Raw genomic sequence first — 22500 nt, 5'->3', positions numbered from 1 at the left:
ACAAATTGTTTATAACAAATTATTTGTAATGAATCGTTAAACAATGATTAGTATCGTAAAAGATTTTATTGGAGAAAGGTAAATATGAAAAAAATCTTTTGTCAAAATTGTTTATAACAAATTGTTTGTTATAAACAATTTGTTAACAAAATTATTGTAAATATAGTAACAATAATGAACAAAACTTTGTTCCTTGAGTTTTTAATTAATGAAAAAATTATTTATAGAAATTGTTTATAACAAATTGTTTATAACAAATTGTTAATAATTATTAACGATGTGATGTGAAAATAAACAAAAAAATGTCCTTTAAAATGGCCTTGATTTCAAGGCTCTACGATTATTGGTTCCCGAGATATATCGATTTATAGGAATTATATTTACGTTGTCCTATTGACCTACATAATTTCTTTAATAAAACTCTCTGACCCAGTGACCTATATAAATTCTTGGAATTTACGCACGCTCGTAGTATTTTTACGTAGTACTACGATTCGTAGTACTACTACTACTACTACTACGACAAATAGTATGTACAAAATGGGGTAATGAAATCATGAATGACAAATTTTAAACGATTATATCTCTGGAATGAAAGATCGTAGAGACATGAAAAAAACACCATTTTAAAGGGGAAAATGCCCTCTTTTTATCTGTGCATTCGGTTACTATCGATATAATAGAATTGATATCGGATATTTTAGATTATCGTATATAAAAGTGAACAGTTTTACGTTTATATATAGAACTTTACGTTATTTTTTACTACGAATGTAATTGCAACAATGCAATTTCATTTATGGTAATACAAAAAATTATGCAGTGATACACACACACGCACACACACACACACACACACATAAACACGTGTAGGACGAGAAAGGATTGCGGGTGGAATAATTTTTTTCAGTATATTATACAAAGATTCGAGCAGGATTGATCTAAAAAAAAACTAGAACGAGAGTTTTCCTCTCGTTTTTCCTTGGTAACCGGCATCATTTTTCATATATGCTGCTTTCGACGAGTCCTCGATCGTACTATTTCTCTTCGTATGCTTTTTTGCTTATATTTTGTCCTGCTTTTGAGATGAATGCAGATAAATCTGTACGGTTATTTTTTTTTCTTTTTTTTTTTTCTTTTTCCCTATAGAAAATATGAGCAATCCGGCCTATCAGAACGATGAAAAAAAAAAAAAAAAAGAAAAAAAAAGAAAAAGAAAAATAAAAAAGAAAAGAAAGAAAAAAAAAGGAAGAAAAAAAGAAACTCCAGGCGATATTTTCATATCTGTTAAGAAAAATCTTCCTACCGAAAAATTTATCGAAATTTTCGAGCTTTTCAGAAAGAATCACTCGGCTCAGCTGTGTGTATCTCGAAGCTTGTCGAGCGTAAAGAAGAAAAACGTTTGCATTTTTCAAAAGACATGCGTATTATTTCACCGTTGATTCCTTCTCTCGAGAATAGAAGAAGGAAGAAAGGCTAGAAAAGACAAGCTAGCTTCTCAAAAAGGAATCGCGTTTGCATCCCCCTTCTGGCCTTCGTTCTATGCGGTGCAGTCATGCATCGATAATGCATTGCCGCATAGCTTATGCAAGGGAGAATACAAGCTTTACAATCAGCCTGGTCTTTGCAACTGCGAATACCGCGTTGAACTTTATACGCATGGCAAAATTCAACGATCTTAAATCGTCTTATCGTAAGACACATTAACAGAGATTGCGGCCGAGGAAAAGCTGATAACCAAGCGTGTATTCTATTTCATGCTAATCTAAACGCTTACACATTTCAAACAAAGGGGAGAGATAGGTAAATAGATAGAAATAGAGATAGATAGATAGATGGATGGATACAAAGAGAGAAAGAGAGAAATAAGGATCAAATTTGAAATTCAAGATCTTTCTTGAAAAATGAAAGATAAAGAAAAAGAAAGCTTTCACTTTGTTTCATCGTTACGTTAATTTTTTAAGAAAAGTTCGAAAGGCGATCGACTTTCGCTTCTTTCATTGTACATTTTTGTTTGCTTTCATCTTACGATTGAAAGAATAAATGTTGATCAAGAAAGATCGTTAACTCGTCAATCAAGTTAAACTGGTTCACGTATTCGATGATATTTTCTTTTTCTTTCATTCTCCTTTTTTACGTCTCGAAAAATGATGTCTCTCGGTTTAAACGGAACATCCGTTTTGCTCTTGGGCGAAGGTTCATTCGTTCCATCCTTCGAAAGATCTCTACGGGAGAGTTTCTTTTGTCGCGTAAACGGACCGGAAAAATCCTATGGCGGTCTTACGTCTTTTCTTGGTCGCTGCACATTTTCAAGCCTCGGAATCGGACGAAGAAACCATAGCTTTCTGCTACAGGCAACGAAATTGCCATTTCTAAGAAGACACGCATACCTTGTTCTCGACGCAATTCGAAGAATTATATCAGAGTACATTATATCGTTCGAAATACTACGATCGTTTGTAAAATCCTAAAAGATTCTTCGGATTATTCTTTTAAATAAGACATACGATAGAGATAGAAACGCGTCATGTCAATTGATATATTTTATAAGATAGAAAACAAGAAAACAAAAAAGAAAGAAGAAGAAACGATAAAACACATGGTATAGAAAATTCAAGAGAATATATCGTAAAAATTTGTCAGGCGCAATCGTTATACGATATTATTATAGGAGAAGGATTAATGATAATTATTTCAAAGTTTTTGATTAGATAGAAACATATCTAAGGACTTATATGAGGACTCCCGACGATTTACGCATGTCAGCCACCTCGAATTAATTCGTGATGCTCTACGAAGAGGCAACCCCTACCTTTGCTGAACATTACTGAATCGTGAGCTTGCTCTCTATCTCTGTCTCTATCTCTCTCCATTCCTCTCTCTCTCTCTCTCTCTCTCTCTCTCTCTCTCTCTCTCTCTTTTGAATCAGAAACTCATATCGAGTTTCTGTCACCGAATATATTTCACGGAGATGGCTGCCCGCGCGAGAAGTTCCGCAAAGTGAATTTAACAGTTCCCGTGATAAAGCGATGCGAGCTGTTGCGACACTCGGTGGCCGCGTTCAAGCGTAATTCCACAGAGAAAATACGGATCATATTCGAAAGTACGCCTTTGCATTATCCTGGAGAGACAGGAAGAGAAAGAGAAAGAGAAAGAGAAAGAGAGAGAGAGGGAGAGAGACTCAGTTTAACGTTTGTCCAACTTGTTAGCTGACTCGACGACGTTCCGAACTAAATACGTTTGCTTTACCTTCGTGGAATGTGCGCACGACGCCTTAACTTTCATCCCTTCTTACAATGTTAGTTTAATCTTCGAAGAAAAAGAATTCAATTATTGATAGTGAAGTCCTTACAACGATAAAAATTCGACTAAGGGAAAATGATTCACGTCATTCCTCTCCACCATACGATCGTTCTAACATTATTCCTTATTCTTTTATCAATGATATTAATCAAATAATAATATTAATTTTTTTAACCGTCAAATTATCACTCTTAATATATTATCACCAAAGTTTATATTTCGAATTCTCTAAAGTCAATGATTTTAATATAATATCGATCAAATTATAATATATTTTGTAAATGTAAATTTTGTATCGCGTCAAAAATGAAGTAAAAAATCGCGTCAAAAAAAGAAAAAGAAAAAAAAGAAAAAACAAGATCAACTTAATTATACAGATTTTTCTCGATTTATACGATAAAATCTTTCAATTGATTCAATATGAATGAAATAATTTGTTAATAATAATAATTAATCGTTAAAAATCTCATATCAAAAGAATGGAATATCGTGTGATCTTGATAAAAATCTTACAACGGAAGAATTTCGATCGTTCGCACGGTTCACATATTTCCCCTCATAATAAGCTCGCATTATAAGAGCATCATATTACGATGACTAAGAGACGTTGCATTCATTAGCGTTTCCCTGTTGTGCCATGACACTCCTCATTAGAGAAAGATCAGGCTCTTCGCGAGTCTAGAGACTACTGTGTTTTTTCAATTCGTCGATGATAATGATTCCCCGTGTAATTTCGTGCGACTCGATTGTTTCGCAGCCTCTATTGTTCGTTCACGTGAGACTTCTTCCACCTATCGATTATTATTATTATTATTATTATTATTGTTATTACTATTATTATTATTATTATTATATTTCCAAACGACTTGGAAAATATTCGAAATTACATTAAAATCAAATGATAATATCGCGAATCGTATTTTCTTTAACGTGAATGTCCATTCAAATATTTATTGAAATTCGACCTCATTCAATGGAAAAGTCGATGACTTTTTTTAAAAATGCCGTCAGTAAAATGTGTCTATACATACGTTTATATGTGTGTGTGTGTGTGTGTGTGTGTATGTATATGCATGCATGCGCGTATGTGTACATGAACAATTTTGCACGTATAAATTGTTCGAGTAAAACTGTATCGAATTAAAGTCAAATTAAATAATTTCTTTAAAAAAGCAACGCTTTTATAACTGCTAACTATTACATATATACTAAATTTAGAGACAAAGAAAGCTAAAGCCTCTTTAATATACGACTCGATATTTCAGTAACTAACATTATTTATTTCAGAAACGCATTCAATGCACTTCTCGTGTTATTTTCAACAAAAAGAAAAAGAGCAGAGCTTAAGTGAAAAAAAATTTGAAAACATTCAAATGATCTTTAGAATGTTACTATTACCGATGCTATTATTGCAGGTGCGCTATTATGAAATTTCAGAAATTCGTACAAAATTTGAATGCCACGGAAATGTTATGGGTACTCGTCGAAGATGGAATAACAGAAAATTCACGTTTAGAATTAATGGATCTTGAGAAATATACGAATATATTTACACATACACACACACACACACACACACATACACGTTAAGAATACGTGTATACGTAATACATAGACAAATGTATCTTATAATATAAGATGAAGAAAGGAAGGGATGTATCGTATATTAGCAGCATGATCGAGAGAACAGAGCATAACGTAAATGTTAATGAATGTTCTCTACAGTTTGCATATAACTCGTGAGAAAAAATATGAGTTAGAGAGAGAGAGAAACAAGGTTGTCTATGCCAGAAGCAAACTGCAACTACATTCCTAACGAGCATCCTGTGTCAAAGTTATACGAAATGGAACGTTGATCTTGGTAAAATTCAATGAAGATATCTCCCTACTAGACTATTCTACAGAATTCTCAAAGTTCACGCTTATTCCCGAAGAAAAAGAAATCGAAACAGGTAATGTAATGAGCTAAGAATGCGTATGTATACGAGAATTACAACAGGTGGTTTATAAATTCCCTTTCTGCAACCACTAACCGAGATAAAAGGTATTCCTCGTTATTTCGGGCTTGCGACGTTCCATTTAACTGCTCTTATCCGGATGATCTGAGAACGTTTGGATGCGCTACTATCATCGCTACTACTACTACTACTACTACTACAACTACTACTACTATTACTATCACTTTTATAACTATAAATTCCGACTTTGTTTATTTTATTCTGAATATTAATGGATCGATCGTTTCCAAATGAAATATGTATTATACAAAAGATAATAAAATCAGGATTCTCGTTGAAAATCCAATGGAAATATAATAATAAAAATTTTCATAGCACTTTATACGAACATTTATTCGATTAATTAAAAAGAGATAGATACATATAGAGAAAGAGAGAGAGAGAGAGAGAGAGAGAGAATAATAGAACAAGAAGGATAAAACAAATATTTCAAAAGATATTTCAATATTATTTTATTCCTTTTTAACAGGTTATAACAGATCGTCCAAACAAAATATCCAATTAATATCCGTAATATCGAAAACGTTTAAGATCTTTTATTTTCTAATAATTATTGGCTCGATAAATATATTACTTTAAATCCTTAACAAATTATGAAGCATATTGCTCTAGGGATATGGAAATCTCGATAGGACGAGGGCAACACGTTTGTCAAATTTACAAAGCGAGAGGCGCGTAGCCGTGTATTAATTCGTGCTTGAGCGTATACAACGCGAACCCGTTGTCCTCGGTTCGTCAAACTTCTCAAGCGTTCTACTAAATACTATACTACTACTATACCACTGCTATCTATTATACACTACTATGACTAATACTTGTAGCTGTCGGTTAATTGCCAGCTTCGCGCCTCCGTCCACTTTCGTAAAGTTCACCACGAAGTCTCGCCTGGCGACTCAAACTTTGGTTTGTTCATGTTACGTCTGTGAAATTTGTGGTAAACGCAACGAATTACAACAAACTAAATCAACCTTCTATCGCTATTTCACTCTCTCTTTATCTTTCTTAATGAATCATCTTCAGCAAACGAGTTAAGAACTGTCGCGTTGGACGAGATCGAAATCGAGTTTTAAATTATGATCATTATTCAAAAGTTTAATTCAAATTTATAATTTTATTATTAATCAGCATAAGGTAAAAATTTCGATTAAACAAAGAAGAAAGGATAATACTTAAGAAAATTGATTATACGAAAAATTGACTTATACTATTTGATATTCGCATAAAAAAAAAGTATGTTAATATTATTACGTACAAACGAAATTCAATCATTGTATTGATCGTATAATATACCATATCTGTATCGTCAATTAATAAAAATAAAAAAAAAAAGATACTATCCGATTAAATGAAAATTTTCAAATATGTTTCGTCTACGCTTTCATTCATTCCTATTCGCGTGAAAAATTAATCGCAATTAGTTAAAAAGAAACAAAAATAATATTTATCCATTAGCACATAATCTTGTTTCGTTAAACAATCAATATTAGATATTTATTGTAAATAATAAGAATTATTAATTAATAAAAGTAAAATAAATAAATATATTAAATGTTAATTAATAAAAAATAAAAACGAGATTATGAGTAATTGAAAAAGGGAATGTCACTTAAAAAAAGAAAAAGAAAAAAGAAAATCTATATCATATATAGAATACGACAGATCATTTCCATTTCACATAAAATGCTTCGCTTCGATTACATCCACCCGAAAATTTGTCGAACTAGTGTCGCAAGAGAACTCCTGCAAGCTACATACTACGCGGAACAACAAGCGAATATTTATTTGGACGCGTTGCGGATCCGTACGGTAATTAGCTTGGAACGATCGAAACAGTGTGCGTGTCTGCTTCCGGAGACTACTATTATTACACCAACTATTACTCGTCCAAATCGCTCGTCCGTAAATTAACGTCGTGCGTTGGCTGATTTTAACCGGACTCTATACTCGTGTCTCGAACGAACGAACGAACGATCGACACAGTTACCACGACCGCTATAATTACGTCCAAATCTTCCACGATTCGTGTCATTACGATATCGATCTTCTCTCTCTCTCTCTCTCTCTCTCTCTCTCTCTCTCTCTCTTTCTCTCATATACATACGCGAGCAGATACATATTACACACAAGATAACACTTTATTATTCAATGAGTATTTTCAATCGTCGAAACGATTTCACTTTCTACCATATCGAATGCAAATTACAGCTATTACAAATAGATATGTTAACATGTAGATGTAGATTTACACGAAACGAGCCGTTATTTACTTGTAACACTCGATAATAATTAAAATGCAGAGGAATCTATTATGGCCAGCTTTTAAATGTATTTTTCTTTTTTTTGGTTTTTTTTCTTTTTTCTTTTCTTTTTTTTTTTATTTATTTCCCTCTCCCACTCCCCAGAAAAATTATACATGCGAAAGAAAAAAATATGAGCAGTCCACGAGCAAGGAAGTTTTCAAATAAGCAATTTCCGATCGATTATGTTATAAGGATCAACCTGTGCACGTTGATAGTTGTGTAGGTAAATAAGTAGGTAGGTAGGTAGGGATGTAGGTAGGTAGGTAGGTAGGTAGGTAGGTAGGTAGGTAGGTAGGTAGGTTCGTGTTTTCCTCCACGCTTCCATCCGTGCCATATATTCGCTTAATCGAGTTACGAGGCACGCTAGTACATGACCCGTAATCTCGTTATCCGATCGAATGATTTCACTCGAAAAAAATATCTAGAGAAGTACTGTGAGAAAGAGAAAGAGTAAAATGAAAAAAGAAGAAACGCATTTTTTTCCTACTCCGAATTTTTATTTTTAATTCCCATCATAGTGTCGATCAAATCGACATTTTCATTTTATCCTGCACACTTTATACATCCTAAAAATCATGCACGACTCGTGGATCTTTTTTCTTTTGATTTTCTATCATATTTTGTAAAGGTTGTCGGTCGAAAAAAATCAAAAAGCAAAAAAAAAAAAAGAAAAAGAAAAAAAGATATCGAAGAAATAGTAACAAGTCGAGCAACACATAACATCAAAGTTTCACCTGGGCTTATAAAAAATTTTCAATTTACTTCGGAATTGTTTTAAATAATGAAAAATAAAGTTTAAGTTCGTTCATAATGAACGATCTTGGATAAAACTTCTCGTAATTACTTTCACGTGTAAGATTTACGAGAAAAAGAAGAAATCAAAAAAAATAAAAAAGAAGAAAAAAAATTTTCTTCCTTGTTGCATTTCTACAAAAAAAAAAAAAAAAAAAAAAAAAAAGAATTGATACTTATCTTTTTGAGTTTAACTATCGATTGTTAAAATTGTTCCCCATTAAATCGTCCTTCATTTCCGTCGCGCGTTAAAATTTTATCGTTGGAATTACGAGCGACGTATAAATTTCTCCGTCTGGTAAAACTTACAACGTCCGGAACATATCAAAAACCATATCTTATTGCAATTTAATATTCCATTCGAATTATTTTAATCATCAAATAAAAACGACGATAAAAAACGATTTTTTTTCCAGATTTTCGCACGACATTTCATCATAAATTCGTTTCTCTTTGAGAATCGATCCTCACTTCTTTTCTCTTTGTTTTAAAGAAAAATAAAGATACAGAGAACATTGAAACGTTCTAATTAAAAGGCTCGAACGTATACGTTTGTCCTTTATCTTTCTTTCTTTCCCTCTCTCTTTCTCTTTCTCTCTTTTTCTTCTCTTTCTTTTTTCATTGTAAATACAGCGAGAAAATCTTAACGAAAGGATCGAGCATACAAAGTTTATTTTTTACATTCAACATAAGACCAACATCGAGTGTTCCATAATGATATACGAACGAGCACGTTGTCTCATCTATACTATGAATTAAAACGAATGAATTATTACTTATATATTTAATCTTTGATTTGAAAACTTCATTTTATTCATTGTAGATCTAAATCAATAATTTATTATATACTGATGTATAAACTTTATCGTATAGGCAAAAAAAAAGAAAAAAAAAGAAATAAAATCATTTGTCGTATGAAAAAATTTTCTAACGAAACGATCAAACGTAAAATCAGTGAAAGATTTTTATCGAATTTTATGAGAGAAATAAGGTTACTAACCTTATGAAGATAATTTTCAATTTTCATACGAAAGGTATTCAAGCAAGTAAATAGGTGAACACGACAGGCGGTCGAGTTGCCATCCGTAAAATGAGAAAGAATCGATGCGATCGAACGACTCCAACGAGATTTCAATTCCCACCATTTCTCTAAACCCCTATCTCCTCTCCTTATCCATTGGATCGAAATCCCACGGAGGCTTCGTGTTTTACGAAGAAGAAAGAGGGCGTACCTCCGTAATCGTCCTCGTCATTGTCGTCGTTGTCGTTGTCGTTGGCTTTGTGACCAAACGAAGAAGGAATAACGAGCGTGGAAATAAAAGAGAAAAAGAAAGAGAAAGAGAAAGAGAAAGAGAAAGAGAAAGAGGGAGAATGGAGAAAAGAGAAGGAAGGGATTATAAAGGAAGAGGTAGAGCAACAGGCGGTGGGATATTGACTTTCGTGGGAAGTACCACCACCTCGAAGTGGGCTAGCTAGAAGAAAGCGAAAGAAAGAGAAGGAAAAAGAAAAGAGAATGAGAGCAAGTCGGTTAGTCTTCAGACTAGAAAGAGACAGAGAAATAGTAAGACGAAATGAACTTTGTCCGACTTGATTCCAGATCGAAATGCTAGACGTGTTTTATTCGTTACGAGAGAAAATCGATAGCTGAAAAAGTACGTAGTTCAATTTATTTCTCGCATTATTATTAATCTCAAAAATTATAGAACCTTTAACGGGGTTAAATATTTTCATTAGATATTTAGAGAAACGTAAAATTAATTTTTTATAATATTTTTGTATCTCAATGTTTTGGATAGTAATTATTTTTTCTTCTTTTATCTTTAAATAGAAATTATTATATCTTTATCTTATAATGTTGCATGACGATCACGTAAGTGAAAGCATTATTCTAAAAATAAATCACTCAATATCAAATTGATGAAAGAATTTTTGACATTAATCCTTTTGATACTAGCAATATGATAAAAAAAAAAAAAAAAAAAAAAAAAAAAGAGAAAAAAAAAGAAACGAAGAAGAACAAAATTATAAAACACGTTCTTTCGTTCAATTCCGATTAATTTCGTGTTAACGTAAAAATTAATAAATGTTCGGATTTTAACGAATGCACGGAAGAATGCACACGACTCGAGAGGATTCTATTAAAATTTTACGATTATATCGAATTTAAAGCTATGATGATCGATTTAATCGATATCGCTAGGCCATCATCGGCAAATATTTCTCGATGCGACCTGTTGCTGTATCGATATTCTTCTCTCCCTACTTCTCCTCCCACTCTCTCTCTCTCTCTCTCTCTCCCTCTCTCTCCCCTTCTTTTGCGTGTTCTCGCATTCAAGTTCTCACTCTTCTCTCACATCTTTGTGATTCTTTTCGATGTCAAGAACCCCACAAAAAATGAAAAAAGGGAACAAAATAAAATCGACATGCATAACATTTTCATACACGTACACAGAATGGACTTTACAGGCTATTCTATTTTTATCAGAATGTAAACAAGTTTCTAAGGCTTGTAGTTTTACAAACTGAAAAACAAAAAAAAAATACAAAAATATAAAAAAGAAGATAAGTCTAAAAATTCTCGAAAAAATAACAATTCATTTTATGAATCATCGAAATACTTTTGATCCATACTGTATATAATAATTATTCTACATAAATTTCATAGAATTTGTATGTTGAAAAATATTGACTTAACATTCTCGTATATGTACATATATATATATATATATTTCGTATTGTTAAAATCGTTAATATATCTCTCGCGAGAAAAGAAATAAAAATTTGCATATCTATTGAGAATGAAAAAGAACAAGGATAGTTTAGTGCATCAAGTTTATGGCAAACTTCCAAATCAAATACGATTTACATTGATCTAAGGAAAGGTAAGTATACGATGTATACTTTGCTCGAGAGTACTGACATGGCGCCAGAGTCACTTTACTTTTGGGCAATGACGACGGTAACAGAAGCAGAAGCAGAAGCAGCAGTAGTAAAAGCAGCAATAACAGCAGTAGCAGAAGTAGCAATAGCAACCGTCACAGCAGACCTGTTGCATTTCTGGCTGGCAAAACGGCAGGCTCACGTAGAAGCACACGTCGTTCAATGATATCACCAACCACACGGACGGATATCGTGCTTACTCACCTGTCCGTACAAGTCTACCACCATCTCATGAAAAATGTATGTAACGATAAATATTTTCTAAGAAATTCGTTCCATTCTAATCAAGAAAAAAGATAAATCTCAAAAGCGTTTACTTTTTTGTTATAAATCTTTAGTAAGGCGTAAATCGAGAAATTTAATTTTTCAGTTCTTTCCTCTCTCTGCATTTCTCATTCTGATATATATATATATATATATATGTGTGTGTGTGTGTGTGTGTGTATATGTGTTTCTTCAAAAAAGAAATAATATGCATTATCATACACTCTTCTTGATCTTGAAATTGAAACAGACAATTAATATTACGACAATATAATAAAATCCAAGATCAAAATTTTAATGATCATTTCAAAGAAGATTTGAGAGAATTTGATAAAAAAAAAGGAAACAGAAAAAAAGAAAAAAAAAATGATGATAATAATAATAATAATAAATACATAATAAAATTAAGAATAAAACGACCAGATAGATGATCGATAAAGTCGAACAAGCATAGGATTAATCGAGACTCGATTTAAATTCCTCGAACCGATCGATTGGGACCAGCGTCGTTCGGGCAGAATGACAAATATCGAACCTGTTGCGTTCGACGTGGTTCGGTGAGAAACGTTTGCTTGACTCGAGAGCAGATGGTATTCGGTATGTGCTCGTTCACCTGTCTGTGATGCCCGAAATGGTAGCAGGTAGATATGTATATACATTATACACACATACACACATACACACAAACACACACACACATATATATACGCATATATATATATATATATATACCTAAGTCATTGTTATAGTGTCTCCTCATCTGTGTCGGACACGTGGCTTGCAAGTTCCATCGACGTCGTGTAACAAAGGATTTCATCGGCGTTTATTACCGACTTGCAACCTCATCGTAGGGTCATTCGTTTCTACTACATCCACATCTCATATATATATATATATACACACACATACATATATATACATACGAATAGAAGCAAACACAGACACATTTATCGCGGCTTCCCTCAGAAACGACATCGACCTTTACAATCCTCTCTTTCTCTCTTCAACATACATTACTCAGTATATACGCACACGTGTCCACGTGTCCACGTTTAATTCACTTCGTGCCAAGTGGTCACCGCATAAAATCTCAACCTCCCACTATGCCACCCGCGCCACATTGTTGCGGCTATTGAGTTTAGTTTGGCTCGGGACAAAGTGCGATATTGGAATCTCCATGGGATAGTCATCTGTCTAGTTGGTGTTTCATATATATACATATATATATATATATATATATATATATATATATATGTATACACATATATAGAAGCCCATTACAATTTATATATTAACTGTTTATTTGTTATTTTCATAAGAAGAAATTATATAGACATAGTTAAGCGAAATATATGTAGTATGAGAATGTTAATAGATTTATTAATTAATATTTGTTTGCTTTTTGTATGAAACATTTTACATTCTCAATCGATGAGTTTTGCCAAATAATAATTCGAAAGAAATATACTATTGATAGGTACATTTTATGTATTATATATTTTACTTGTAATGCTTCGAAGAAGAATCAATGATGCAACCAAATGCGATAATATATGCAAATATATACGCCAACTAAAGAGAATTAAACTAAAGAAAATAGATGGTGGTACGATGACGATAGGAGGATCATTGTCATAATTTAGAAGAGTTTTCTCATGTAATATATAAAGAGTTGAAAGCATGCCAATTAGTTGACTTCTAGTTTGCTTTATACTACGTTCAAAGGAACATAAATGTTCGTTAGATTTATTCTTCGTAAAGAGATAAAAGATGAGAAATAAAAGATTTATTATTCCACGTTAGAGAAATAATTACATGAGAAAAATATTTCTCTATTATGTTTATAAAGTACGTAATATCTTTGCTTTAAACGTAGAGATTTTTATACATATTATATGTAGATATAAGCTTACACATGAATGTACAATACAAATGTTACGTATAAACATATTTATATTTTCATATACTTATATATGACGTAGGTTCACGAGATAGATTCAAAAACTTTTACGCTAAATTTCATTTTCTCACTCATATCTTCAGGCACCATGTCTAAATCTCATTTTTCGACGAACCCAACAGAAATCATGGAAAGAATCAGTGGTAAAAGATGATAGATAGACGTGAAAGTACGATCGCGTGATAAGCCGGAGTAGTTTAATCGAAGAAAGAGAAAAAGATGTGAGATGGAGGTAATAGATCGATCCTAATGGAAAGTCGACCATTTTCCAGGCTTTTCTCACGAGCCATCACCACCTTAACCAATTGGAAAAGCAACGTTCTAATGAGATAAAACACGACGTGAGAGATCATCGTTCTCCATTACAATTGTCTGTAATGATTATCGAATCACATGACTAAAGATTATCGATTACAGAGAAACAAGTAATAAATAGAGAGAAAGAGAAAGAGAAAGAGAGAGAGAGAGAGAGAATTATAGCTGTTTTATATTATTCGTGTATAATAATAATAATAATAATTAAAAAAAAACAAAATCAAGTAAGTATAGAATTGATGTACGAAACTGAAGGTTCAAATTTCTTCCTCAAAGACAGCTTAATTTTACCTATCTGGTGTAAAATTAACCTAAGCAAGAGTAGGAGAGAAACGTTTTAAGCGATTGCTTCGTATATGTATATTTGTGTGTGTGTGTGTATGTGTGAGAGAGAAGGAGAGAAAAAGAGAGAGAGAGAGAGAGAGAGAGAGAGATCGTATCATTGTTCCACCATCGTCATCACCCTAGTAACGTCGTAGTCTCGCGTTGCAAAGGACATCTTGCAGGTATATTGGCACAGCCTAAGTGCGAGTCGATGTCAAAGGTGACGTATCCTCGGTACCACGACCCTTTGCCACCATCGTCACCCTCCAGCAACGAAGCGGTTTTCCGTGAAAGACGATGGCACGCTGTCTTCTCAGATCGTTGCGGCTATTGAATTTCCCGCCGTACATACTATCGTATATACCAAGAGGTGAACATGGTAAATCTTAGAAAATTGATTTTCTGACCCTTTCTATGTTACCACTCTATCTCTCTATTTCTATTATGGGCTATAAATATGAATTTAATATAATTGATCATTTGTTTATTTATTATTTTCTCGATAATATTTTCTTTTTTTATTTTTATATAATACTTTATTATATGATTATTTTCTTATGGTAAGGTTTGATCTCAACAAATTGTTTTCTGTCTTTCTCTTTGTTTTCATCTCTCTCTCTCTCTCTCTCTCTCTCTCTCTCTCTTACTTTCTTTGTTAAGCTAGCTAGAGGCGATTATCGAACTTATATAGAATTTCGAAACCGAATAACGCTTGCACGAGCCGATCACAACCAAGCAGGATCTTCCTAAGCTCAGATCTGTTCTCTACGTTCTTCTCTGGACGATACGTGGCCGCCGGCACGAACGCGAGATTGCCTCGTCTTTACCAAAACCCTCTTCTCGTCTTTACCAAGGCCCTCTTCTCCTCTTTGATCGAGATATTAGATCCTATCAAGGAGGCTTTAATTTGACGAGGTAGACCGCTCGAGTTACGTCGAGTTTAGATATTATCTAAATATTATACTAATCACAAGGGGAAGAAAATTTTGGGAAAAAACAATGTTAAATAGTTATTTATAAAGGAATTATTATCGAATAATTAACATTTATAGAAATATATTATCATTGACATTTAACGATTTCATTTAATCTTACTTTTATTTCTTTAAATTAAAATATTTAATTTTCATAAACAATATATGAATTTTTATAATATAAAATCTAAATGATAATCAGAGATAAGACTGTTCTTTATTGAATTTCTGATATTATTTATTTTAATGCGAATAAGCGGACACGAGAATATGAATCGTTTCTAACCGATAAACGTTGCTAGTAGTTTCTATGCGGTCAAAGGATTCACCTTACACTAATATCGTCCTTTGTTTAAAGGACGCAATACAAAGTTCCAATCCTCCTTTACCAGGAATTATTAATTGGAAACCTATGTATCCAACCGAGTGATTACGTATATGTACGTATACAAGCAATAAATACGATCATAAAGCTAATTCTCTCTATCCCTTTCGCTCTTGCTCTCTCTCTCTCTCTCTCTCTCTCTCTCTCTCTCTCTCTCTCATTCCTTCTCCTTCGGGAAACCTGATCTCGCAGCAGGTTAACCGTGCAACTCTTTCTACGAGGTAACAAGAAGACAAAGTTCAAAGTAAATCCCATTGGAAGGTTTATCCGAGATTGAAAGAGAGCGAGATTTCAATTTCTTTCAAAATAATATCTCCATGAAGTGTCCATAACCGTGTACGATTTTAAAGAACGGAACAGAAAAAATTTCACAAAAAGAAAGAGAAAATAAAGAGAGAAAAAAGAAAAAAAAAAGGAGGAAAAATAAGCGAATATAATCGAAGTTTATTTTGCAAATCATTATCCTTGAAAACATTGACGATTGAAATAGCAAATATATTATTGGATTTTTATTACATTTATCAGCATCGTATTAAAAGATTTAAGGATATCTTTATCTTGACGGTAATAATCTATCTTTGAGTTTCTTCTCTTTTTGAGAAAAAAAGAAAGATAGATAGATAGATAGATAGATAGATAGATAGATAGATAGATAGATAGATAGATAGATAGATAGAGAGAGAGAGAGAGAGAACACAGAAGAAGAGACAAAGAAAGCAAGATAAGAATCTTTTGAAGGAATTTTTCCTCGAAAGAAGGAAAGCCACGAATGAAACGAGATTTGTGGTGACCGTAAAAGTCGTAGGTGTATTTGTGACCTAGCAACAAGATTATAAGATTGATTCTACAAAATGGAATCGGAACTCGTAGACCGATGTAAGAAACTACATAGATGCTTGCACGATCGACAAAAATAATAAATCATTCCCAAATTAGTTTCACGAATCATAAATCATCCGGATTGTCGAGACGACTCTCTCATACTATTACTACTACTACTATTACTACTACTACTACTATTACAGTTAGCGCATGCGCAATACCTTCAATTTATTTTCACGCTTTTTCCCTAGTTACATCAGTTTTTATCTCGAGATTATTTATCCATCGTTATCAACTGCTTCCTTTCACCGGTTACCCGTGCACTAATACTATCGTAGAGTGTAATTAATCAACGACCGTGCACAGCCAGAAAATTGCAGAAAAATATGAACCGTTTCGGGCCTCGAATTCATCAACCATCATATCGTTGGGATTTTACTGCAACACCGTGCGTGATCGCGTTAATCGAAAGAGTTCTCCCTCGATATTTTTTTTATTTATTTATTGCTCCTCCGTCTGCTTCTCTTCTCTCTCTCTCTTTTTCCTCTATTAAGTAATTTTTTAGGAAAAATAATGTAAACAATAAATTTTAACATTAAAAATTAATTATTAAATTTTACCAAAAATTTCTCTCTCTCTTTCTCTCTCTCTCTCTCTCTCTCTCTCTCTATCTATTTATCTATCTATCTCTTTCTTTGAAGTATAAAGAAATAATAAAAAAAGAAAAAAAGAATTGCGAGAGCAATTGCAAGATAAGATCACTATTATTGAATCCCAGGGTATAGATACGAGTGACGCGTAAAATCAAATTTTGTGGCGACTGCACGAGACTACCACTACAATCCCGTCCCCCATCTTCTACTACTCTAGAGGAGAAAAATTTTTCATCCGTCGCTTTATAAATTCTATTACGCTTCTTTTCAACGGGCAAACTTTTTCCGTAGCTAGGCAAAAGTAGAAAGAGAGAAGCTCTCTCTCTCTCTCTCTCTCTCTCTTGGTGTGAGCGGCATACCGCTCTCGTTTCTTACTACTTCCCACGTACCCAGTCTGCACTCATTAAATTCTTCCGTAATTTAAAAATATAAAATTACGCGGGATGGATGAATTTTTACTTTATGCGGATATCATTTCTTTTTTCTTTCTCTCTCTCTCTCCCTCTCTCTCTCTCTCTCTCTCTCTCTCTCTCTCTCTCTCTTACTCTTTCCCCTCTTGTTTTTTAACTCACTTTTTTCAGTCATTTTATAAGCCGCTTCGAACGTAATTAAATCGCATATGATTATTCATATCAGGATCGATGTATTAAATCACGCTCGCATATATGAAAGTATTCTGTTTTTTTTTTCTTTCTTCTCTTCTTTTCCTTCTTTTCTTGACGTTCGAAAATAAAATTCTCAAAGTGTCGCGCAATCTCGATACCGGCAAGGTATCGTCGTTTCAAAACGTAGTACCTAGAAACCAAGGAGAAATTTTCTATCGATATCTCTCTCCTCACACAAACGTGGAATATCCGAACGTATTTACTTACGGATCTACTACTACTACTACTACTACTACTACTACTACTACTACTATTACTTCGGAAGAAGCTTTTTAATGGCAGGCGTACTCTCGAGCATTGCCGTTGCCGTTGCTCGAAACGTTTCTTTTTACAGCGTCGATTCCTTATATCTCCTGTACGACAGTTACGATTACTGCCAGAAGACGGGAAATGGAAGAGCAGCTATGAAAATAGTACCGAATAGTATTATGCGTATTTCTTAAGAACAATTTCTTTTATCCATTTTTAAAAAACAAGCTTTATTGAAAACATCAAAATATAATAAAGAGACAGAAAGAAACATAGACAGACAGACAGACAAAAAGAAAGAGAAAGAGAGGGAGAAAGAGAGAGAGAGAGTGAGAGAGAGAAAGAAGATTTGATATCTGACGTTGGAACGACAATGCTCTCGCGTATTATTCTCGGTTCGTGTTCTCGCATAAATATAATCCATTCGAGATTTTAATTCCTCTATCCAAGCATTATATACGTATAACGAGTACCAGCATTTCCATTAACGTTTGATGCTAGCACGGACTAATCAAGATTAACGAACGGGAAGTATTCTTTTTATGATATAAAGAAAAAAAAAAAAGAATAAAGAAAGAAAAAAAAAGGGGGAAAGAAAAAAGAATAGAAGGAAAATGGAACATGATCACTTTTATCGAATATTAGGAAAAGAGTTATCTGTACTTTTTCCAATCGTTCGTGATCTCGAAAATGGTTGAAGAGTTAGATACGAAAAGTCGTCCCAAACGAGATGGAACTTTTGAAGTCCAACCAATTTAATAGTATCCTCGTTTCTCTTAACATCGTTTGTAAGTTCGTCTTTCTCCTCTTTGCTGGATTTAAACGAAGAATAATTAAAATCGTACAATTTTAACGGGATCCGATGTTAAGCTAAGTCGAACGATGTTAAATAAAAAAAATGTCTATCATGGTACAATTAAAAATATAAAAGTAAAATAATGATCTTACCGATTTGTAGCACCGTAATTATCGTTTAAACGGACGAATAAGTACGTACCTGAAACAAAAAAGAGAGAAAAAAGTATGTGATTAAATTTTTCAAAATGATATCACGATATTTTGGTGATTCATCTTCCCTTTTGAGGGAATAATAAATTCAAAGAATAATTTTTTATCACAGTTTGCGTCGGTCACACGACGAATAAGACGACGACGACAACAACAACAACAACAACAACAACAACAACAACAACAACGACAACGACGACACCGACGAAACAATAATGAAAGAACGTCTATGTCATTCGGATTGTTGAACTTGAAGATTTATCGCTTCGTTTGATTAATTTTCCCTAGTTTATTAGTGTTTACGTGAATGGCTGTAGTAAACACTGTAGGAATTGAAAAGAGATAATAAAAAAATTTACAATAAAAAAAAAAACAGAAAAAACTGATGTAATTACTCGAGCAGTATTTTTTATATAATTCATACACATACATATACAAACAAGACGAGTAAAGTATTTTCATGAAAAAAAAAATATATATATATATATATATATATATATACATATTAAAAATCGATCCTCTCGAGTAGAATTTCATTTCTTTTTTTCTTCCCGTTTCCCTTTTAGCAATAACTAGGAAAAGAATTCTTATTTCTCAAGAAACAATGAAACGACTATCGACGTGAAATGATTTCTAGTCTTGTTATCGTGTACAAAGGGGAAAGAAGGAGTAGTAACTCTAGTGAATGATTACGAGAGGACGATGAAAAGGTATCTAGCTATTCGTCGCGAGAAACGAAGGAGGAATCTCGCGAGAGTGCCTGGTAAAAGCCGAAAAGTGCGCCGGCTCGTTATCGCGATAAACGGACCGTAGATACTAGGCTACCTGTGCTTGCTTGAGACATCAATGTAACTACGTGAAGAACTTTCAACATAGTCTTCATAGTAGTGGTTGTCGTCATCATTGTAGTAGTAGTAGTAGTAGTAGTCGTCGTCTCATCGTAGTCGTAGTCATCGTAGTCGTTGTAGTCGTAGTCGAGTACGGAATTACGTTGAAAAGTAAGAACGCAAGGAGCTAGGAAAAGGGTAGAAAAAGTGAAAGAGGGTTAAGAAGAGAAGGATGGAAAAAAGTAGAGACAAAAAAGAGAGAGAGAGAGAGAGAGAGAGAGAGTGGTATAAAGGGAATGAGATGGGGTGTAGGGGTAGTTACTCTCTCGGGAGCGAGCCTCTTACGCTTCGCTAGCCTCGTAAACACAGTCCTGGCATTTTTATTCGTATTATTCGTGAGTATCTTCTCGCGTTGGAACCGAGTACTAGTGCAGGAGGCACTCTTTTTCTCTCTCTCTCTGTCTCTCTCAACCCTTGTGCGGTGAACTCGAGGAGAAAAGGTGAAGGAGTTCTTAGCGAGTAAGCGAAAGAGAGAGAGAGGGAGAGAGAGAGAGAAGGAAGATCGAAGTCTACCACGGTTGCTGCTGCCGTATAGTTACGGTTTTAATCTTCTTTCACGGCCTACTTTATAGATGTACGGAACGAAGCGGCACTTCGCATACATATATACACATACTCACCTATTTACTATATCTAAAATATACTATCCAAGTAAGTATCGTATCGTCCACACAGGATATTTCTTTGGCTATAGCCCGAATATATGAGGATATTGTCGAAGAAAACGTTGTCCTTGGAGAACGTTGTCCCTTTTACGAGTAAGTATTACTAGTAAATTTTTAAAGGTTTTCCTCATTTTAACGTGATAGTACTTTGTTATCGAATATAATTTCATTTCGATAAATTTATTTTATTATCTTATTCTCTCATTCCAAATGTAATATCGTAAATCTTCTTTCAAAGATACATTATACATCGAACTATGCTATGTTAATTCTATTGTCGTATGTATATTAAAACGTATAAAAATAAATAGAAAAGAGAAAATAAAAAAAAAAAAAAAGAAAAAAGAAGGACAGAAGTTATGTATCCAAATTGAAAAAATACTTTCGCAAGATAGTTCGTAAGTATTCTTACGAAACGAAAAGAATTGGAAAATAAAAGAAAGGATAAAAGGCAAAAAAAAATAAAAAATAAAATAAAATAAAATAAAATAAAACTAAAAGAAAAAGGAAAGAGAGAAAATTCGATTCCGATAATTTCTATTCAGACCCCGATCGTTTAGTCAATGATAGAGGAACTCACCGCGTCACGTTAAGACGAGGAAAGAAAATAGAATGAATTCACGTCACGAACGACGTACTTTCGGGGTGTTGAGAGACGGAAGAGAAGTAAGGAACCCGAACGAAAAGTCCACGACTACCACCAACAACATCCCCTTTGCTTACTCTCCAATGCGAAAATCGAGTTTAAAGGAAAGTTACTCCAAAGCTTGGGAAGGATTGCGGCGTGTGCCGGTTGTGCCTGCCAACGAGTAGAGGGTTGAAAGAAAAAGGGGTGTGGTTAGTATAGTCTGGTTGAACTTTCACTCGAAAGAAACACGAGGTTTGGACGCTTTTTACTTTTCTTTTTTTTTCTTTTTTTTTTTTTTTTTTTTTTATCCTATCGTTTATATTGTATTCAACTTTAACGAACGTCCATTATCAATGGGAATATTTTTATACTTATTCTCGGTCACATTATTCGACTAAATCGTAAACGAGAATAAAGATATATGTACTTATATACGTAGGATAAATGTGAAATTTTTGGATGTGATACGGGTACATTTTAATTCAACAGCGAAAAATTTCAAACGAATCACTAAAATGTACATACATATATATATATACACATGGTACATGGACATATGTATGACGTGGTTAACGAACGAGTGAGTTCTAATGAAAGTCAGGACCAATTTCCACTCATTCCAATAATTTTGATATTAATTGTACTATTTTATCGCTAAAATGAAATAAATTAATTCCGTGCGGTACGAACGAATCAACGAATATGATTCTCACTTGTGGAAACGAATAGAACGCATGCGACCGCTTCGAAATTGGTCTATGAAGCGTGCAATGAATTTATGGGATATATTATAATTAAATCCTAAAGGAAAAAAGGAAAAAAGGAAAACAAAAGAAATCAAATAAATAAATATACAGTGTGTTTAAGAAGAATCTATACAGGCGCTACGATTATTAAATTTTGTTATCAAACAATAGACAAAGTTTTTAAGACGCGCGTTAAATTAATTCTCCTAATTCATCAAAAATTTATCACGACAAATAAATACAACAATATTTGTGAACAAATCGTTTAACTTTTTCTTTACTTTAATATTACATTGAATTTTATTATTTTCAAAATCTTTCTATATCTTTATTTATTCTATAAATGTCATATTTATTTTATTTATAATTACATGCCGGGAAAACAAAACAAACAAATTATTTTTTCATGAATTTCAATCGTCGAAATTGGAAAAGATCACATTCGTATCGTGGTAGAAGGTTAATTCGTGTGGAAAGTCGCGTTCGACGTTGTTGTCCAACACGCGAGCAACACGCGACACTGATTTCCGCTTGCGGAAACACCGTCAGCCGACACGATATTTCGCGAAAATCACTGGGAATTGTTTGTCCTTCGTTTAAAT

General features: G+C 33.4%; 1 protein-coding gene across 4 annotated transcripts in view; it reads right to left on the bottom strand.

The window, feature by feature from the left end:
- Positions 1 to 22500, bottom strand: part of Fur2 (furin-like protease 2) — a 336605-nt gene that overhangs the window by 134001 nt on the left and 180104 nt on the right. The gene's annotated exons all lie outside the window — the stretch shown is intronic.

This window comes from Vespa mandarinia, chromosome 22, assembly GCF_050613455.1.
Source record: "Vespa mandarinia isolate Hongniang chromosome 22, ASM5061345v1, whole genome shotgun sequence".
NCBI classification, from domain to species: Eukaryota; Metazoa; Arthropoda; class Insecta; order Hymenoptera; family Vespidae; genus Vespa; species Vespa mandarinia.
Note: the sequence above shows the minus strand (reverse complement) of the source record. Positions and strands in the feature narration are given on the sequence as shown.